Source organism: Quercus robur, chromosome 11 (genome assembly GCF_932294415.1).
Source record: "Quercus robur chromosome 11, dhQueRobu3.1, whole genome shotgun sequence".
NCBI classification, from domain to species: Eukaryota; Viridiplantae; Streptophyta; class Magnoliopsida; order Fagales; family Fagaceae; genus Quercus; species Quercus robur.
In genome coordinates this window covers 26,873,627-26,895,939 of record NC_065544.1, presented here as the reverse complement: position 1 = coordinate 26,895,939, position 22,313 = coordinate 26,873,627, and the positions used below count along the sequence as shown (strand labels likewise).

The 22,313-nt window shown below is 33.3% G+C and overlaps 1 long non-coding RNA gene and 1 pseudogene across 2 annotated transcripts; one reads left to right on the top strand and one right to left on the bottom strand.

The window, feature by feature from the left end:
- The first annotated feature begins 1,771 nt into the window (after positions 1-1,771).
- On the top strand, positions 1,772-13,327 carry LOC126706379 (oligopeptide transporter 4-like; annotated as a pseudogene).
- Positions 13,328-19,297: 5,970 nt separating this feature from the next.
- Positions 19,298-21,818, bottom strand: LOC126706380 (uncharacterized). 2 transcript variants are annotated; one of them, XR_007648573.1, is made up of 4 exons: positions 21,333-21,818; positions 21,113-21,218; positions 19,670-19,747; positions 19,298-19,558 (listed from the first exon to the last, which is right to left on the bottom strand). It is a non-coding gene; the product is annotated as an uncharacterized LOC126706380 (long non-coding RNA). The 2 variants fall into 2 exon arrangements; XR_007648572.1 differs by having other exon boundaries at positions 19,298-19,747.
- Positions 21,819-22,313: the final 495 nt, after the last annotated feature.

Genomic DNA, 22,313 nt, shown 5'->3' with positions numbered 1-22,313 from the left:
ATTACTTTCGATGGGAAAATGTTCAAAGGAAAATATTTTTAGGATAATTCATATTTTTAGTTTTTTGTTTGCAACCTAAAAATACACCTTGAAAAATATTTTCACTTGTTTGGCTCTACAAAAAAAGGAGTTATTATATGAATTTAGTCTCTAATATGGGAAGCTCCACAACCAATCTTTATGATTTTTAAACTATTAATAATTTTTTAGACTATTATACAATATAATTGTATTGTATATAATGTGGCATTTGTGTGTATATATATATATATAAAATAATCATCTTATTTTTTACTTACTTACCACCATCCACAAATTCCTGGCTTTGTCATTATTGACACCCTTAGAAAAAAAAATCTTAAGAGTTCAATGGAGGTCAATATTGGGGTGGTGGTAGTCACAAAACACAAATTGGTTAGGGGTGGTGGTGGTTGCAAAACGAAGGTGAGAGAGAGAGAGAGAGAGAGAGAGAGAGAGAGAGAGAGAGAGAGAGAGAGAGAGAGAGAGAGAGAGAGAGAGAGAGAGAGAACACTTACAATGAAGCACAGAGAGAGAGAGAACACTTACAATGAAGCACAGAGAGAGCAGGAGCCACCAAAAAAAGGTTCGGACCATCGTGTCAACCTAATGAACGACCCACCCCAGAGCCAATCGAACCACTGTGAGCAACCCACTCTTAAGTTGATTTGACCACCGTGTGAACGACCCACTCCTAGATCTAACCACTGTGGGCGACCCACGCCTAGATCAAGCTGTCACTCTTAGATTGACCCATCGTGTTCATGTTGCCACTACTGCCACCACCACCAAGTCACCCATGAACCAATCTCTCTCTCTCTCTCTCTCTCTCACTCTCTCTCTCTCTCTCTCTCTCTCTCTCTCTCTCTCTCTCTCTCTCTCATGTGATTTTGATTCTTTTGTTTTGATTTTTGTTTCTTTTTATGTTTATATATTGAGATTTTCTATAATAATATTTGTTTGGATCTTGGGAAAATGTGTGAAATCTGATAAAAATGTGTTTCTAGAGCATTTTCAAGAACACAATTAAACACCAGAAAATATTTTCCAAAGCATTTTTTGGAATGCAACCAAATATTTGAAAATGTTTTCATTTTTGAAAAATATTTTCACCCTGAAAATATTTTACATATTGCCAAACACAGTCTAAATTAAGGTTGAGAGAGATATTTTAAGTCAAGCCAAACACTTGAATTTGAAGAAAATATTTTACATTGAAACAAGAGTAGCCTAACACTTTTGGACTTTCCATTTTAACCCTTTACATTTCAATTTTTTTTTTACTATTCAAATTTGATTATGCTTTTATATAGACTCTACTATCTTTTTTCGTTAGTAATCTAATTGTCCATAACATGTTTTTCTACTTATAATAATATTATACTTATATTCCACGACATTTTAAAACTAATTTTTCATAAAAAAAAAATATAATGGATACTAAATGATTAGCTTACTAATGAAAATAGACTACATTCCAATTTTTAAGGATCAAAAGTACACTTTTTTTACTTAGTACAATTGCTAGGCATGTTCAAATTATTCTACGACCATAAGCTCTCACACACCATTTATCGCAACTGTCTTATGTGATAGATTATGATTAGTAATTTATTATTTTCATATTAACTTATAATTTTTTCTTCATCACTTACAATCAACCATATAGTACGAACAAAAATGTGAGGATCACAACTTCTATAAGAACTTGCTTATATATGATAAATGGTGAGTTTTGGATTAAAAGTGGAAGGCCAATATATGGTCGTAGCTTTACTTCGCCGTGGGCGGTACTCCTATAATTATTCTCACATCCCCACCAACGAAGTCTCTCTCTCTCTCACTCAACAAAAAACGCACTAAAGTCTATGGTCAAAACCCAACAGCACTCTCATCCTTCCATCCTCATGCAATAAAAGACCAAACCTCCTTCCTATAGTTCCTACTATTAACCAAAATCCAACTTGCAGCACCAGCAGCAGCCATGGATACACTAAACATACAGACACCATACCCCAACTCCAACTCCACCAAACCCACAGATCCAGAAAAAGACATCTCCACCATCGACAAAGATGAGGAGCTCTGTCCCATTGAAGAAGTCAGGCTAACAGTGGCCAACACAGACGACCCTACTCTCCCCATATGGACTTTCAGGATGTGGTTCTTGGGTCTAATCTCATGTGCTCTTCTTTCCTTCCTCAACCAGTTCTTTTCCTACCGTACGGAGCCTCTTGTCATTACCCAAATCACTGTTCAAGTCGCCACCCTCCCTATAGGTCGCTTCATGGCTTCTGTTCTTCCCAAGACCAAGTTTCAGATACCTGGGTTTGGGTGCAGGAGCTTCTCGTTGAACCCTGGTCCGTTTAACATGAAGGAGCACGTACTCATTTCCATCTTTGCTAATGCTGGGAGTGCATTCGGATCTGGCTCAGCATATGCTGTTGGTATTGTCACTATTATCAAAGCCTTCTACCACAGGAATATCTCGTTTTTTGCTGCTTGGCTTCTTATTATCACTACTCAGGTAATTTCTTTTTTTGACTGAACTACTCAGGTAATTTCCATTATAGTATCAACTGTCTGTGAATATGATACCCTTTTCTTAAAAAAAGTGTTTCTATTGGCTGTAACAGTTTTTGTTGTACACTTTTCGAGATTTATTTGGATTATTGTTATCACTACATATATCTGAAAAATTATTTTTTTATTTTAGTATCAGAATCTCTTTTTTTGATCTAGTAGTGTCAGAATCTTGGGGACAACTCCGTGTTTTAGGGGACACTTTTCTTGCTGATTTGGAAATTGAATTGAAGCAAGAAAAAAAAAATCAGTAGGTGAAAGTAAAGGCAATTTTTACCGAAAAATCATCTACATCACAACCTAAACCAAAACATAACAACAACTATTTTGGGGTCCAAATTAATTGCAGGCCTTCCACACATTTCCCAATCCTTTGCATTCACCTTACCAAGAATAAAGACAGCGGCTCTCCACTTGTCTTCATCCAATATGATAGTCACCATCTGGTCTTCATTCCCTTGCATACCAGAAAATCTACAATTATTATTAAAAGATTGTAGCTTGGTAAATTTTATTTTTTAAGGTAAGCAAGGTAACTTGAATTTAGGGCTGTATATGAACCCAGTTTGAGCTCGGCTTAAGAAAAATATTGTTTATGTGTGTTTGTTTAGTAAATAAGTCAAGTTCAAACCCAATTAATAAACGAGCCAAGCTCAAATATAATAAATAGTTTGTGAACAAGGTCATAAAAATGAGAGCTCAAATTAACTATATATAATACTATATAGTTATTTGTATACTTGTCTAAAAATATATTTATATAAACTTGAAATTGAGTTGTATAAGTTTGTAAATTAGTTTATATGATATAAAATTATTATTTGTAGTTTATTCATAACATGAATAATTTATTTGTAGTAAAAATTTATAAATTTATGAAGGGGTAAAACATTTTAGTCATGGTTTTATTATATATAGGAAAAAAATAAGTTAATCAAAAGCTCATGAACAAGCTCAAGCTTGCTAGATAAGTAAATAAAGTAAGTTTGAACATGTATATTTGTTTGATAATAAGCTTGAGCTCGGCTCATGTACAAAAGAATATTAAATAAATAAGTTTGAACTTTTAATACTCGGCTCGGCTCGGCTCGGCCCGGCTCAACTCGTTTACAACATATCGTATACTATTGATTGGTTAGTGAGATTGTTATAATCGCTAACTAGCATGATGACTTTTGGCCAGGATTTTAGAAACGGTCATACGTATTACATAAAAACTTCCATTTCACCAGACAGGTTGCTTAATGGATTGTACTATAGGATAAAAATATTCCATCTCAAGTAAGTTTCTAATAGCCAATTTAATACGGCCTGTTGTGTAATCTTATCTTATGTGATGAAATGGATAGATGGTAAACATTTTCCTATGATGTTGCACATAGAAAAACATAAAATTCTTGCTTAAAGTCAGTCAATTCTTGAAAATATGAGGAGGGGATTGCTGATTTGTTATTTATAATTATATAATTTACTAGTATATCATTCACTTCTTATGTATTTTTAAAAAAGAATGTTTGCTTCCATTTAATAAAAAGAATGAGTGTGAGAATAAAGTAGAATCAACATTCTTGTAAGTGAAATGAATACCTACGTGGGAATAAAATAGAATTAGCATTCTTGTAAGTTTGTAACAATAAGCCTAGAGTTGCAACTTTTCTTACACACTTTTTCATAGCTACTGATAATAAATTATTAATATTAAATAATAAAGTAGTGTCAATTATATGCTCATATTAGAATTAATAACAACTTATCTATTCAAAAATTATGAAAAGTAATATGTTGCATTACTCTATCTTGAATGGATACAACTTATGTCTAATGTATTTGTGTATTAGATATGATACGATACTTTCATTCCTTCCCACTATACTTTCAAAGTGAAGAATAAATATAATATTCCTTAAAAATTCTTTGCATTCCATTTATTTATTTATATTCATTTTACCCCTTTAATACGCAAGATGTATAGTTTATCATGAAGTAATATAAATTTGGTATACATCAACTTTTATACTCAACAAGATGTGTCGCCACAATGTAAAGAGACTATAAATTGACTCGTTAGAAAAATAATTTATGACCAAGTCTAAATTGATAAGAAATACTTTTTATGGATAAAATTGAAATTCACTTTTTTTTTTTTTTTTTTTTTTTTTGGTAATTTTCCAAATGAATCTCCACACACCCATATATACATGTACACATACATAAAATATTCTCTCTCTCTCTCTCTCTCTCTCTCTCTCTCTCTCCATATATATATATATATATATATATATATATATATTATAAAAAGGGTAAATTACAAATTACACCCCCGAAGTTTGGGGTTGTTTGAATTTTACACCCCAAAGTTCCAGAACTTTGATTTTACACCCTGAAGTTTGGTTCCATTAATAATTCACCCCAAGGTTAGTTTTTGCTGTTAAGTGACACGTGCATACTGACATGTTTTATTTTTTATTTTTTGCCAAATCAACCTCAAACAATACCATTTCAATGGCATTTTAAAAGGGCGCCATTTCAGCCAAAAATTAAAACATAAACCCTCTAGTTTTAGTGTCCGTTTGGTTTGCGTTTTGGATTCACACGTCTACGTTTGGTTTTTTTTTTTTTTTTTTTTTTTTCACTCTCTTTTTTTTACCAGTGCCCCTTGCACTGTTCATGAACAGTGCATTAAGGCAAATCAACAATAATTTAAAAAATGAACAATAACTAAATTTTTTTTTTATTGTTTTAAGTAAAATAAGCAGTATCCAAACGTATATTTAATATGATTCATATGCTCTCATCCATGAGTAATTTTTACAATGGAGGCCTGGAGAATGACTAATTTTTATTTATTTTTATTTTATATAATTCTCAATCCATGAGTTATGTTTTTGATAATTCGTCTCTTTTTATGAGTAAATGGAATCAAGTAGATAATTTGAGAAAACTAATGGAAAAAATAAAATCCCTCAAACCAAGCCAACAGTAACACTCACAGCAATAACAACGATGACTCTCGCTGCCTCAACTCAACCTCACACCAATCCCAATCCCCTCTTACTCTTTTCCAAACGACAATTCCAAGTTCACAAGTTCCGTGTTTTCCGATGCCGAAGACTCAAAAAAACAACATGTAGTTCACTCCGTTCCCAATTCGAATTTGAAGACGTTTTTCAATCCCTAATTTCTCAATTCTCTTCTGTCAATTCCTTGGAATTCATTGCTCCGGCACTCAGTTACGCCTCTGGTTTCGCTCTCCACCAATCTAAGAATCGACGGAGACTTCGAACGATTCCAATATTGGAGAATGAATTCTCTTCACCAGTCCGACGTCGTTTAACCGGTTCATGTTCCTGTGATGCCCTTCCGTATCGGTCGCCAGAAGTGAAGACGTGAACAAGATGTTGGTGAAGGAAGACAGGCATTTTGTGAGGTTAAACAAAGGAAGAATGGTGATGAGGAGTGAGATTGAGATTGTGAGTGGTTTGCAATTGGAATTTCAGAAAGTTTGTGTGAGTACGGAGGATGGAGGAGTGGTTTCGTTGGATAGGCTTGCGAATTGGGACTTGTAGTCCGTTTTAGCTTTGGGCCAGGTTTGCACTTCATCTTCGCTTAATCGGTACCGTTTGAGGTTGATTCGGTAAAAATAAAACATTTTAGGCAAAAATGTAAAACTGACCCTTTAACTTTCACATTTTTTCATTTCAGCCTTCTAACTTTCAGTTTTGTCAATTCAGTCCTCTAACTTTCAATTTTTGTCAATTCAAGGTTCCGTTACAAATTTGTTACTACTGCTGTTACACCCACCAAAACGACGCCGTTTTGCATTTGGTTTTATTTATTTATTTATTTATTATTTTTAAATTTGGAATTAAAAGAAAATAAGAAAAATTACAACACCTCATCGATCACGCCGCCTCTCTCTTACTCGCCTCCAGTGTCCATCTTGGCGATGTTGTCACTCTCTCTTTTCCCAACACTATTGAGGTAAACACTTAATTTTCTTTCTTTCTTATTTTCCTTCATTTTCTCGCTAACCAAACACAATAAACAAAATTTAAAATTTTAACTTTTAACTTTTTTATTTTTGGTTTTGTGCAGTTTGTGGTGATGTTCTTGGCAGTGATTCAATGCCGAGCCATCGTGGCGTCGTTGAACCAAGCTTACACAGCGGAGGAGTTTGAGTTTTACCTTTTCGACTTCGAGTCGAAGCTTTTGATTACACCGAAAGAAGGACTTCAATTGGCTCAATCCACCACTTCCAAGCTAAGACTCCCTCACGTGACCACCGTGCTCTTAGACGGCCCGTCGAGTATCAGTATCGGAAACTTTGTTTCCACCGATTCCAACTTCGAGTCTATTAAGGAACTCGTGAACGATCCGTCCGACGTGGCACTCTTCTTGCACACGTCAGGCACCACGAGCCGACCCAAGGACAGGCGAGGAAGAGCTACGGTAAGGCAAGGCAAAGCACACCCATCACCGATTCAGTCAAGGCAGAGCAGCAAGGTGGTTTACACGGCGAGCAGGGGCGGCGAACTCAGTCGCCAGTGAACTCAGTCTCTCTCTCTCTCTCTCTCTCTCTCTCTCTCTCTCTCTCTCAAACCGGCTCACTCTCCCTCTCTCTCTCTCTCTCTCAAAGTTAGGGATTGGAATCCTTTTGTTTTGTTTTGATTCAAGGGACGTCGTTTTGATTCAATGAGGTGTTTAACTTTTTTTTTTTTTGTCATTTTGGTGTGTGTAACGGCAGCAGTAACAGATTTGTAACGGAGCCTTGAATTGACAAAAATTGAAAGTTAGAGGACTGAATTGATAAAATTGAAGTTAGAGGACTGAAATGAAAAAAGATGAAAGTTAAAGGGTCAATTTTGCATTTTTGCCAATATTTTAGCGTGCACATATGTCACTTAACAGTAAAAACTAATCGTGGGATTAATTACTAAGGGAAGCAAACTTCAGGGTGTAAAATAACTTTGAAGTGTAAAATCCAAACTTCCCAAAATTTCAAGGGCATAATTTACAATTTACCCTAAAAAAATGTAAGGATAGTGATTACAAGACATCAAATTACAAATTAGTAACATTATTTCTTATGTTTGATTGGGTTTCGGGTATTAGGCTATCGTTGGGCTGGACTACTGAGGAAATATGTGGTGGAGCCAGCCCATATGTGGTGGCTAGCAACTCTCGTTCAAGTCTCACTTTCTCAGTATGTAACTTTTCCTTATCACTAATGAGCTTGTAGCTGGTTGGCATCTACCTCTCCTGCTTTCTGTGTCACGAGTTTGAAAAAAAAAATCCCTATTACTTGTGACCTTAAAAAAAAAATGTTCCTTTGCAAACTCAAGTTAAATGTCAAAAAAATTGATTGTTTTTAATTTTACACCATTATACCTACTAGGTGTAAGCTCTTGAACTTCTTACTAGACCAAAAAACAATTGGATTCAAACTCAAAAGAAAAAAGTGGGTATGGGTAAAAGATTCTAACCTGTGCAAAACTTGGTCAACCTAAAATCCAATCCATGGAGAACAAGTGGGCATTGGTTTAACGCATTATCCGACAGCCAAACATACCAAAAGGTCCAAAACATAAGTTTGTCCAAAACTTATAAAAAAAAAAAAATCATTTATCAATTTTTTTAATGTGAATATTTAAAAAAACCATCATCTCATTTTGGTATTAATTTATTTAAGTTATTTGACTTTTTTTTTTTTTTTTTTTTTTTTTTTTTTGTTGAGAGACTCAAGTTATTTGACTTGAATGGTTGTAAGTTGTAAAAAATTTGTGATATACCACCTATTATAGGGAATATGTTTTGTTTATGGTTTTTTTATAGAATTTTACATGAAATTGTATAGTATATAGAAGAGAGGTTTTCACTTGCAAAGAAGCTGCAAGAGATAAACTTCTACTCCAATCTAGACATCTAAGAGTTGTAACGTGTGAGGAGGGAATCACATACCCAATTAGAGACTTAGAGTGGATCAATAATTATATTAAACAAATGCATTTATATTTAAAGGAAATACTAACCGATGTCCTTAGGGTAATGGTTAACAATCCATTTAAAGAAAGTTTTTATAGGAAAAAAAAACAATTAATGTTTTGACAGCTTTTTTCATTTTTCATAAAAGTGTTGTCAAAACTTTTCTAAAATAGATTGTTAACTATTGCCCTAAGGGCACTCGTTAGCATGACCCTATATTTAATCCAAGATCTACCATGGCCATCCCACCCTTTACGGTCCATGCTCCAAGCCTTATACCAAATTTTGGTTCAAATAGACTTTGGAAGTCCAATATTCTCTAATAAATTAATGTGAACTTTTTAATAAAAATTAAACAAATTCCATAAATATTGTTGTGAAATTTTAAAATATTTGTAAGTGCACGACTAGCACTAAAGTATAGTTTGGCAAGCATGAGCTCGAGTTCATAGGGACTTGTGTTTATGTAGGAAAAATAAACAAACCTCAATTAAATAAATACTACTAATCTATAGTACAATAAAAACAGATTATTTTATAATTAAATAAAACTAGACAAACAATTAATTTAAATAAAAATAATAAAAGGCAATAAAAAGATGTAAAACAATCAAGAGAAAAAAAATTAAGGATTTTGAATCCGCTCTAGAATTCAATCTTGTTATCATGGAAAATATTCTCACTAAAATCACTATATTCTAAAATCTAAAACATGCTTTTCTTCTCTTCCTAAATATAAAATCAAATCATCAAAATTCTATCTGTTGACAAATAAATCATAAGAGATATTCAACTTTAAAATCAAACAATAATAAAGCCAAGTATTCAATTGATTAATATCACCCTAAATCATGATAAAAATATGATTGAACTCATATTTGATTTGAATCCTATCTTCAACAATTGATATGAAGTAGAACAATTAAATTATTAAAGAACAGTCAATGTGGGAAAAATCAAATCTCATAAATAAATATTGATAATCGTTAACAATGTTTCTTCCTCAACTTTAATTGAAAATTTGGCTATTCATGGTCATTGAAATAAAACAAAAATAAGCAAATACTAAACATTAAACTAAACAAATAAAACAAAAATAGATTAATGAGAAAAGCCACAAAGAAACTCCACATGTGGTCCAATTGTCTCTCTAACAACTCTAATTTGTATTTCTGTGAAACAATAGAGAAGCCTGAGTTAACAAATAAGCAAGGGTAGTGTTTATTGCACCGCTTGTGTGCATATTGAACACAAGTGTATAATAGCATTGAAATCTTGAGTTTACCCCGCAATTTTAAAATTGAAAATGTGAGTTAGACTCACGATTTCAGTGTTATTTAACACTTGTGTGGATGCACACAAGTATGTAATAGGTTTTATTCGATAAGCAATTAGGACTCTCAAGCCCATGTGTAGTTCTCATCTCCACGTTAGATTGACTCTTGGCCTTAACTCCTCATTTCTTCTTTGTTTTTATTCTTCTCTTTAATTCACACATGGGCTGGATTGAAAAGATTTACCATGCATCTGGTGTATGTAATACCCCTAAGGCTAGATTTAAGTTGGCTTGACAATTGGCATTGCCTTACCTTGTAGCATCTAACGGTTCACATTAACTTAAACTATGAGGATAGTTTTTTTTTTTTTTTTTTGGTTGTTGTCTTCCACTAATTTTCATTAGCATGTAAGACCTTTATTATCTATAAAACAATTAAATTTTTTATATAATTAGTCACAAATTAACATAAAAGTATGACTAAATTTGCAAATAGAGTAATTTATTTAATATATTTCGTGCACATCAAATATTAGTGCATAGTGTAACAATATTTAATTTTATTCTTGGTTTGATTTTAATTTTGAAATGACAAAAGAAATACTCTTACAAATGCAGATTGCTCTTCATCTCTGAGCATGATATAGACTAGGGTAATCCACGTCCTTCATATCATAGCATTTTAGTTTTACCCATAGTGGTATTTTCTACACAAAGACTTAAACAATGGTGGAACAGCTAGAAACAAATCCAATATGCAACTCAACTTGAGATAATCCAATTCCTATTAACTGGTGTTGCATACAAAATCATTCTGTCATCATATATTTTGTTGCAACCTCTAGAAATATTTTAGCCACACACTTTCCTAGTAGCCCATACAATTTTACCACCATTTTTTGAATACTCATCACTCTCAGCATAGATGGCTACCAATGTCTCTATGTCCCATAAATGAATAAAATTAAATTACTTCCATTTAACATAAAATGTTGATATGAATTATGCAGGGCTTTGCATGAGAAAGAAGAGAAACGGTTCTCATGGGCAAAGTTCTTCCTAATTGCCCTCATTTGCAGTTTTACATGGTACACAGTGCCAGGGTACCTCTTCTCAACACTAACAAACATCTCATGGGTCTGCTGGGCATTCTCCAAATCAGTCACGGCTCACCAGATTGGCTCAGGCATTGAAGGACTCGGACTAGGAGCAGTGGAACTTGATTGGGCTGCAGTGTCATCCTTCCTATTTAGCCCCCTTATCAGCCCCTTCTTCTCCATTATGAACGTTTTTGCAAGCTATGTATTGGTGGTCTACATTGCAATTCCTATAGCATATTGGGGATTTGACTTGTACAATGCTAGTAGATTTCCCATTTTCTCTTCTTAGTTGTTTACATCCCAAGGTCAACAGTACAACATATTAGCTATTGTCAATAACAAGTTTGAGTTAGATCTAGTCGAGTATGAGAAGCAAGGACCAATTCATTTAAGCATGTTTTTCGCTCTCACTTATGGCTTTGGCTTTGCCACTATTGTTGCCACCCTTACACATGTGACACTCTTCTATGGAAGGTAATGTACCATTGAAATGCTTTTTATATATGTGGGTTTTCAATTCGAATACTATAAATTATATGCTATCTCCAATTTCATAAGCTTGAATGCTAATTTCATTGTGCTTATATCTTGATACTCAAAGTTTATACCCAAACATTCACATTTTGATACAAATTCAATTCACAGAGAGATTTATGAGAGATTTCAAGCTTCTTACAAGGGCAAGGAGGATATTCATACAAAATTGATGAGGAGATACAAAGACATACATTCGTGGTGGTTTTACTTGTTACTCATTGTGACACTCGCTGTTTCACTTGTTCTCTGTACTGTTTTGAATGATCAAGTCCAGCTGCCATGGTGGGGGCTCCTTTTTGCCTCTGCCATAGCCTATTCTTTCACCCTTACAATTAGTATCATAACTGCCACAACGAACCAGGTTATTGGTTTAACTTTTGCTCATTTCACCTTATTGTGCAAAAAGCTCATTTCATCTCTCATTAATTACAATATCTTATCTTAACTAGTTGGTTATAGCCATATCAGTCAAAACTTTCCCATCCTACTAACCCGAAATATACAACACCAATACTATAGTCCAATATTATTTTAAATGTCTGCAATCAACTGGTAATATGTAATCAAGCCAGCTCCCATTACATGGAGTGATTTGATCACATTTTTGTGAATTTTGATTGATGCTAGTTATTATTTTAAGTTTGTCAGAGTACCTTAATAATCATTTACATAGTTTTCCTTTTCACTATCAATGTAAAATATTTAATACTTCTCCACTACTATTATTATATCTGTCTGTCAATGTAAGTTTTAAAGTCTATGGCTATATGAGCATGAATCAAGCTGTCTCTTTCCTCAATGACTTCAAGTTAGGACATTACATGAAGATTCCTCCAAGATCAATGTTCTTAGTACTGGTAAATACTTTTTCCCAAAAAAAAAACTTCTTTACTACTATCAATATGCAAGTGTTGGCAAATCACGCAATTCACCACTATAAATTTATAACTAAGAACATCAAAACTTTTAACAATAATACATTTGGACAATATAGAATTACGAGTTCATGTTATAAATAAGCAACAGTGTTATCTCAATCCATCCTACGAGGATGAGTTTTCATGGAAATTTATGACCTTCAAGTAACACGTTACATGATCTTAATTTTCTGTATGTATATTAAAAAAGAAGAAGAAGCTAGTTTTATGTTTTAACATATTTTGTACAATTACTCAATTATTATCTACTCTGCTATATTTACATGTGTATGCATAGTTCATAGGAACAATTCTTGCTGGAACCATCAACATTGGAGTGGCATGGTGGTTGCCAAACTCAATTCAAAACATATGCCAACCAGAACTCCTTCCTGTCAACAGTCCTTGGACATGCCCTAGCGATCGAGTTTTCTTTGATGCATCTGTTATATGGGGTTTGGTGGGGCCTAATCGGATCTTTGGAAGTCTTGGAAGCTATGAGGCAATGAATTGGTTCTTCCTTGGAGGTGCAATAGGACCAGTTATTGTTTGGCTATTGCATATAAGTCATTTTCAAAGCAAACTTGGATTCCACTCATTAACCTTCCAGTGCTCCTAGGAGCAACAGGAATGATGCCTCCAGCAACACCCTTGAACTATAATGTTTGGATTGCAGTTGGAACAATCTTTAATTATTTTGTATATCGGTACGTAAAGAGTGGTGGCAAAGGTACAGTTATGTTCTTTCAGGAGCATTGGATGCAGGGTTGGCTTTCATGGGAGTGCTACTGTATTTTTCAGTGGGTATGGAGGGGAAAAGTGTGAATTGGAGGGGTACAGAAGGTGAGCATTGTGATTTAGCATTTTGTCCAACAGCGAAGGGAATAGTTGTTGATGGTTGTCCAGTGAAGTAAGGTTTGTTTTCTTTTCTTTTCTTTTTTTGTCCTAAAACATATCACTTTGGGAACTACATGGAACACATAGCATTAGCAAGTTTTTATCGACAGTATGGTATTCACAAATAAACACACAAGTGGAGAAAATGTTTCATATGGTTTATATTAATATCTAAAAATTCAACTTCAATGGAAGTGCACATTTTCCTCATAAAGTCTTGAGTTTTTTTTTTTTTTTGAAATAATTTAGTCCATGAAGTTTCAAATAATTAATCATCCAAAGTTTTAAAAGAATGGATATTGATCCTCCATCCACTTTTGTTAGTTTTATTTATTTATTTATGGAGTATCTAATAGTGCAATGATTCTCCGCTAAAACAAATTTAGTGCAATGATGACTTTTTTAACGGTATAAGAGCATCTCCAGCAACTTCTTCAAATTTTTTGTACTGTTTGAAGAATGAACAGTGATATTTAGTTTTTACCTATCCACTTTTTCTAATACACTTTTCAACAGATTCTCTATCACATTCTTTATCTCATTTAAATATTATTTCTTCATTCATTGTTTATTCTTTTTTTTAATCATCATTTATTTTTTTTTTAACAATTATATTTTTCAATGAGAAGTGTTATATTCACAACATTTTACGCAATAATTTCACAACAAAATTTATGTGGAAAGTTGTTATTAGTTCTAATTTGAACTCACTACTGAAATTATTTTTTTTACTTGCCAATATTATATAATAACAATCTGTTACTTAAAATTTATTATGAAAATATTGTGGTAGCATTTCTTAATTGCAATTTCTTATTTTTTATATTATTTTTCCCTTCACACCATCTAGACACATTTCTTCTTTTTTTTTTTTTTTTTTTTTTTTTTTCTCTTGGTTTTTTCTCCACCATCCACGTATCCCACTCCTTTCCTTTATCTACCTTCTTTTTCTTTCTCTTCTAGTTCATTCCGGATCATTTCTTCAGCTCTCTCTTTCTCTCTTTTTTTACTTTTTCTATTTCTACTTCACACACACACACACACACACACACACACAGCCGACATGGCCTTCGTCTATCTTTTTTTTTTTTTTTTTTTAATTTTAATTTTTATCTTGTTCTGATTCACTTTGTTGTTACAATGGAGCTTAGATAGGCTTTCATGCCCTTGATCTGTTGTTTTTGTTTTGATTTTATATTTTTCTTCTAATTAAATTTGTATTTTTCCCTGTTCTTGATCTGTTATTGTGTTTGTGTTTTGATTGTTTTACCGTTTGAGAGAGAGACAGATGAACAAGGAAGAGAGGAGGAAAGAGAAAGAATATTTTTTTATTCAACCAGGTATTTTTTTAAGATAAAATAATGTTTTGGAGTTGCTGCATTATTCTCTAAATTAAGAGAATTATTGTAGCAACTCCAAAATTTTTTTTAGAGAATTTGTGTGTTTACAGAGGCGGCTGGAACGTGAACAGTAGCATTTGGTGGTCCAAAAATAGCTTTATATTGACTGTTGGAGATGCTCTAAGTTATAACAACTTGATTCTCAAAAAAAAAAAAAAAAAAGTTATAACAACTTAACACATATGCAACTAAGACCTGAGCCCATTTTTATTTGGATCTTTAACCAAACCAAAAGAAATCATTGCACTACTTTGTAACCCTTAAAGTGACCTCTCATCTGTAACTTTTCCCTCCTTGATCTCAGTAAACTTCCTTTTTGATAATCTTCCTCTTTACATTGGCTGGGCTGAGTGGAGTCCTTAAAGTTGAATCTTTTTAAGAGTAGAGTAACTTAATTACTGAGCAATTAAGGAGTAATTACTGAGCAATTGAGGAGTATTGCGATATTATTTGTATTGGATTTAGGTTAATTTAAATAAGTATTCTTATGTGTCCATATTTTTTTTTGGGCTATATTAATTGTTGATTAAAAGTCTATTTCATAATTCGTAGTCCATACTTTAAGTACACTGTAATCCATGTCTTAGTTCCTTGCACATTACAAAATTATGAATCTTGCTTGAGCGACATTTTTGAACTCAATAATATTTTATTTTAAAATACTCCTAATTGGAGATGAAAGTTATATTTTGTCGCTATATGTTAACTTTTTCGTGATGAAAAAAATTTCTTCACTAAAATTCGTTACTAAAAATTCATTTTGTAATATAGAGCACTCATGAGACTGATTAGGCACAAAGTTAAAATGTGTTGGCTTAAAAAAGCTCATGACTACACTCAAATTTTTATGTGTGAGCAATAAATTTTGTTTTTTTGACAATCACAGTTCAAGTCTGAGTCTATTATTGACTTTGGAATAGAGATTATTGTTTCACTAAGTGGAGTTCAATTCAAAGCACACTTTAATGAGACATAATGATCCATTTTTGTCTAATACACTTTATTATATTTGTAGGAACCAAGTACAAGACTTCTGGGCCTTAGGTCACTTGGGCTCACAATTTATTTGTAGTGGGCTTAAGGATTTCCTACAATGGGTCGTTCTCGGCAGAGAAACTCAAAGCAACACTCAGTTGATACTCTCTCCTTGACTGTTTTCTCTCAATTTTTCTCCATCCCTTCTTCTCCCCAATTTCTTCTATTTATAGCCAAGGTTAGTGGGGAGATCATGATTACAGCCACCGTTAGTGCTACTAAGGGTCCAATATTATCCGGTCAAAGTGGATGTTTTAGGTGAGAGGGCGGTGCAGCATTTATGACCTTGGAACTTGGTTCTTCCTTGATGGATATGTTCGGCAACTCAGTCACCCGTGCACATCAGGAGTTTCCCGCGCATGTCATGACTTTCCCGGACACGACCAATTCACTTGCCCGGGGAAGTTAAACTGATCGTCTGTTGGGACTTAGACCCCAAAACGTGTTTTCACGTTAAGGCAGTTTCAAGAAGGGTGTAGGATAACTGGACCTTTCTGCTGGGCCTGTGCCCAAGGCCGGTATGGGACTGAGCCCAGGGCCTGTATGGGACTGGGCCCAGGGCCTGTATGGGCCTAGGATCTCGGTGCCGTACAATATTAATATTAAAATGAGTGGGAGATTGTTGGTGTAATTTTATTATTAATTAATTAATAAATAGTTAATTTTCTTATTACTCTGATATTTATGTGGATGGAAATGGGTTGGTAAATGGGGAAAAAAGTGTAGAAGTTTAATTTCTTAATGAAAGTTAGTGACTTGCACTCTCCCAATTGATTCTGGAACTCCCATAAAGACAACAATGGCCATAGTATTTGTAGGGTCTCGTTTTTCAATCCAAGCCCAAGATGTATGGCATCTTGGACCAGTGAACTCAGTACAATAAATTTGTAGAGAGTGGGTCGAAAAGTTAGGCTTTAGTACATGTATAACAGTTAATATGGTGTTTGTTACGATCAAGCTGAGATGAACTGAGTTTATCAAGGAAGATTGGTCCTCGGCACAATTCGAGGAGCCTTCTCCATTTCGCATTGAGTGGTAGCGATTTCGTAGTCCCCCATTTGCCTCCATTTCCATCCTTTTTATACCCATCTTTCCTCCTCTAACTTTTTCGGTTCATTGCGTTGCTCCTTGTCCCATCTGCCCATCCCTAAAGTTGTTGGGAGTGGTTGTAAAAGCAGAGAGGCATGGCTATGTCAGGTACGGAGCACCGTAATTATGGCATCTTTCTCTTAGATATTTTCATTCTTCCCGTTGTCTTTTTTTGTCTTAGTACTTACCCTATTCTGTGGAATGACCTGGAGTGTCACTACCAGTAATAGGCTGCTCCCTTTGTCCTCGGCTACATCCCTGGCCGAGGAGGGTTCTTCCCATGTTCGAGGAGGGGTTCTTCCTTGGAATGAGCCCTTGGCCCAATGTAGATATTGATATGGGCTTCCCGGTCTTTTACCCCCCCCCCCCCCCAAATAGTATTTATATGAATTCATGGGTAGTAATTTTCGTTAGTATTGAATAAGTGCCATAAGCCTATAAATTGATTGCAACATTCGTAAAATACGGAAATATATATATATATATATATATAGAGAGAGAGAGAGAGAGAGAGAGAGAGAGAGAGAGAGAGAGAGAGAGAGACTCTCCCCTCCTCCCTCATTGTTGTAATTATCAAATTATTAATAAAAAATCATATGGTTTACATATAATAAAACAATGTATAATAAAACAATGTATATTTGAAAATGTTTGGTTAGAGAAAAAAGTTTTATTTGGTGGAACTTTGGATTAAGCTATTAGTATACAACTAGCTTATAACCTCATGCATATGCATGGATATACTTAAAGATATACAATAAGATGTATAGTATAATTCTTATATATATATATATATATAAATTTAAATATTATTGATAGCCATTTTTATATTTTGTTAACTCTTTAAAAAGTCTTGTAAGAATATTATTAGGTATAAAATGTAAACTGTCGATGTTTATTTATTTATTTTCATTTATTTATTACTTCTTAATTTTTGTTGTTGTGAAGAACTTTTTTTTTTTATAATTTTTTTATTTTTACAATTCATTTATTCTAAACTCTTTGGTTTTTGTATTAAACAACTTATTTGGATAAATATTTATAATGTGGTTCCACGTTTGATTCTAAAATTATGAAATAAAACTTTCTCTAAAAATAAATAATTTACGATACATGGCATAAATTTGACTCTAAATTGAAATTCTAATTGAACTTTCTCTAAGCTTTACCTTATTATATATATATATATATATATATATATATATATATATATATATATATATATTAATTTAATTTTGTCAGGGACTTTTTTGCGACAATGGTAAAAAATGATAGATTAAGCCCTAAACTCCCCTCAAGTTTTTTAAAGTGTGATTAGTAACTAGAGAGATTCAAGTCCAAAATTCCAATATTCAATGAATAGAGGTGGGTTATCATTAGAACGAAATCAAAGTGCAAAATAAAAAAGAGATGGAAAATATGCATGCATTCAGTTTGGAACTGTTTTGCACATACATTAGGAAGAGGAATTTGAGAAAGGTGGTGAGGGAGGGAGAGAAGACTCATAGGTACCACTATTTTCACTCCTATGCCTCAAAATTGTGTTGCTCTTCCATATGGGCTTTTGTTCTAAAGTTAGGGTTTCAAAGGAAGAAGAAAAATTGGATGTGTTTTAGCTGATTGGGGAATTTTAAATTAAGCTTGGGACAGTCTCAGTATAAGGAGTGAAACTATTGATCCCTATTTTTTATTATTATTTTTTTTTTTTTTGAGGGGAGATCCCCATATTATCAAACAAGTGGGAAGTCTTAGATTACATCTGTTTACATTCTCAACAAAAAAAAAAAAAAAAAAAAAAAAAAAAAAAAAAAAAAAAAACATTTTTTTGGGTAAATATGAATGAGCTGTTTTTGTTCATAATTTAGGAAATGATTGACCAAATGTGATTGGGTACACATTCCTAGCAATCCCAAGAGAGCTTCTCTATGTGGTAGAATGCATCAAAAGTCAGCCGTGGAATTAGCTTAATTTCAATGACCTAAAAATAGTTTGTTTGAAACTTTAGCCATATTCAGCAAGAGTTACAGGCAAGGATGTCAATACCGTACCGGAGGCCGTACCGATTTGGCCACCGGTACGATATATTTCGGATACCGGTCAATACCGGTGTACCGTTTCGGGTTTACCGCTATTTTTTATATTTATAAATATAAATATATATATATATGTATGTATGTGTTTGTGTATATATATATTATAATAAATATAAAAGTTTACCATAAAACATTTCCTCAATTCAGAACTAATTATTCATGGTTTTAGACTTTAGTATCAACTAGTCGCTAACCCGTGCGATGCACGGGAAAGCTATTAATAACTTCCCTAATATGAAAAAAAAAAAAAAAAAAATTGATATCATGGTATAAATTATACATCAAACCAATAAAATCTATAACATACAATGAGATATCATAAGATCATATTTAGAAAATATATAACTGATATAAGTACACTCCAATACAATTAATTACACAAATATAGTTAATTCCATACTCATTCAATCAAATATCTTTCATAAATTACATTAATCTTTTTTTATGTCCAAGATGTATCTAAATTCTAACATTGCCAGTAAACAAAGATGCTAGACCTCAATGGGATTGAAAAGGCAACATAATGCCAATTTACATGATTTCTGAAATCATTATTTCCACTATTGAGAGAGAGAGAGAGAGAAAGAAAGAGGGATGGCTGTTGTGTTGCATCTCTTAAGAAGAATCTACCCTGTACATTTTTTTTGATATGTAATCGACAAATAACAAAATAGATGTACCACATTTAGAGTATGCACATTTCTGAGATTAAAAATAAAGGAAAATAAGAAAATGAACCCACCTAAAGTTTTTTGCTCTCCCTCTTGATGTTGACTTTTCCAACATCTTCCAAAATCAAATTTGTGTACTCCTCAAAGCCCTGTGAGGCGTAAAAATTAATATTTGACCAAATTTACATGTATTTTAAAAACAGGTACATGGAAACAAACCAAATTTTAAAAACAGGTACATGGAAACAAAACACAATTAGTGAAGACAGAAAATGCTCTAAACCAGAACTATATTTTTGAAACCGGTTTGAATTTCAAATGAGTAATTACAAAAGCATCAGTATGTAGATTTTCAATTTTCCTTTGTTTCTATATGTCTTCAGTACCAACCTGCATTTAACATAAAGCACAATCTTGTAGTCGTTTGATTTAGAAAGCATTTATTCTATTGCAATGATCATTAAAACTTATTCAACAGATTTTAACACCTTTAAATTTAAAGCAACAAAATTAAACAACAATTAATTTGCATTTGTCAAATGACTACACTACAACATTCTAGCTTCAAATACAGAATGGTGATCAAGGATAAACCATCTAAATCTAAGAAACAAAGCAAAAACCATTAAAAAAAAAAAACTAAAACACATAGGTTTGCCACCATTCCCTAACCCAAATTCCTTTATCAACACAAAATCCTCCAATCTAAGCATGCTCACCATCAAAGAGTCCCACACATTTGAGGGAGACTATCAAACCAACACCAAAAAACCCTTTCAATTATATCTCCACCTTTTTTGCTTCTTAGTGTTGTAGATGTCTTCTATCATGCTCTGCTTTTCTCATCATTCAACCTTTCATTCAACCTTAATTAAAACCAATAACCCAAATAACTAAATTAAAAAAATTAACCCAAAATAACAAAACCTAAATGTCATGACTATAGCCTCACTTCCATTGCCATAGCTTCAATCCCTTCCACCTACTTCCATTGCCATAGCTTCAATCCCTTCCACCTAAAATATGTCATCTATTCTATCACGCATAGCTGCCATAAGATTACCCTCACAGTCGCAAATAGCTATCCCAATTCCACTTTCAGTTTATACTACCCCAAAAGATGGTGGAACCCAACCTACACCAGGCCGAGATTGTACCTCTACCTGCTGAGCCTAATTTGGAACTAAGTTATTGAATGATAACTCAACTGAAGATTTCACCTAATCTGGCATTTCCCCACACCCCACATGTACCCAACTATTTTTGTTTTTCCAGATTGCCCAACAAATGCATAAGAATTTCTCCATTTCACTTGTTGAGCAGTGCTAAAAAATGTTGATAAAAGCCTCTACCCCATACCATTATTAGCCGATGGAATATCATGATTGAAAGACATTTTTGCAATCCTACCAAGAAAATTAAAATGCTCCCTGTTAGCAGAACAATTAACAACAATAAGAATCCAAGTTTCAACCAACATAAATTCCATATTGTAAATTCAATACTGCACTAACCTGTTACAATCCTGGCAAGAATCTGCATATATTGAAGAAATATGTTGAAGGTCTTAGTTTGTTGCTCATAGCTATCATGGAACTCTGCTATGAATAACTTTTACTGCTGTGTTTGGAATCGAAAGCAACACAAAGCTATTTATTTGGAATACCATATTAATTTCCAATTATCACGATAATTCAACAGCTATAACTCTAATAAATTCAGTACTGCACTAACCTGTTACAATCCTGGCAAGAATCTGCATATATTGAAGAAATATGTTGAAGGTCTTAGTTTGTTGCTATCATGGAACTCTGCAACACAAAGCTATTTATTTGGAATACCATATTAATTTCCAAAGTCCTTAACCTGTACGTAGCCCCAAAACTGAAGAGAAGCTCTCTTCTTCATGTAATTTTAAAAAAAAAAAATTGGTTTGAGGAATAAAGAGAGAAAGCAGAGAGAAAGAGCTCAAAGGTTAGGGTTTTGGGTTTTAAGAATGCGTATAGCCAAAGAACCTATAACTAAAGAGGTTTTTTTGCTTTTTTTTTTTTTTTTTTTTTTTTTGGCTAATTAGAATTCTAGAAGAGTTTGATATAACGATGGACGGTACTACCATGAGTCTCTATGGTTCTTTGCCACTTTATATAGCTCTACGTCTCTAGGGACGGTATAGGTTAGAGAGAGTAGTCGCATAAGATTGGAAAAAAAAATTGAAATTTAAAAAATAAAAGAAAAATAAAAATTAAATGCTGATGTGGAAAATTGTAGGAGCTTCAGAGGTTTCGGTTTTATATATATATATATATATATATTGATTAAAAGGGAAAAAAATAAAAAAATAAAATAAAAAGCTTAAAAGTTACCATTGCATACTAAGAAAACAAATAATACTAATAAATTAATACAAATAAGTTACCATTCTGTCGTAACAAAAATTCAAAAATTACAAAACTTAAAAAAAAAAAAAAAAAAAAAAACTTTTTTCTGTACTGGCTGGTACGCCCGGTACCGGCCGGTATTGCTCGAAATTGGCCGGTACGAGGCTGGTACGGCCGGCATTTTTTCCGGTACGAAACAAGAGGGTTGAGTGTACCGAATTACTGATCGGTATGGTATATTCCGACCGGTACAGCCGGTCCGGTACAGAATTGATAACCTTGTTTTCAACCCTTATCTCTTCCAAAGGCTTTTCTACGTAAATCAACATGTCTTGCA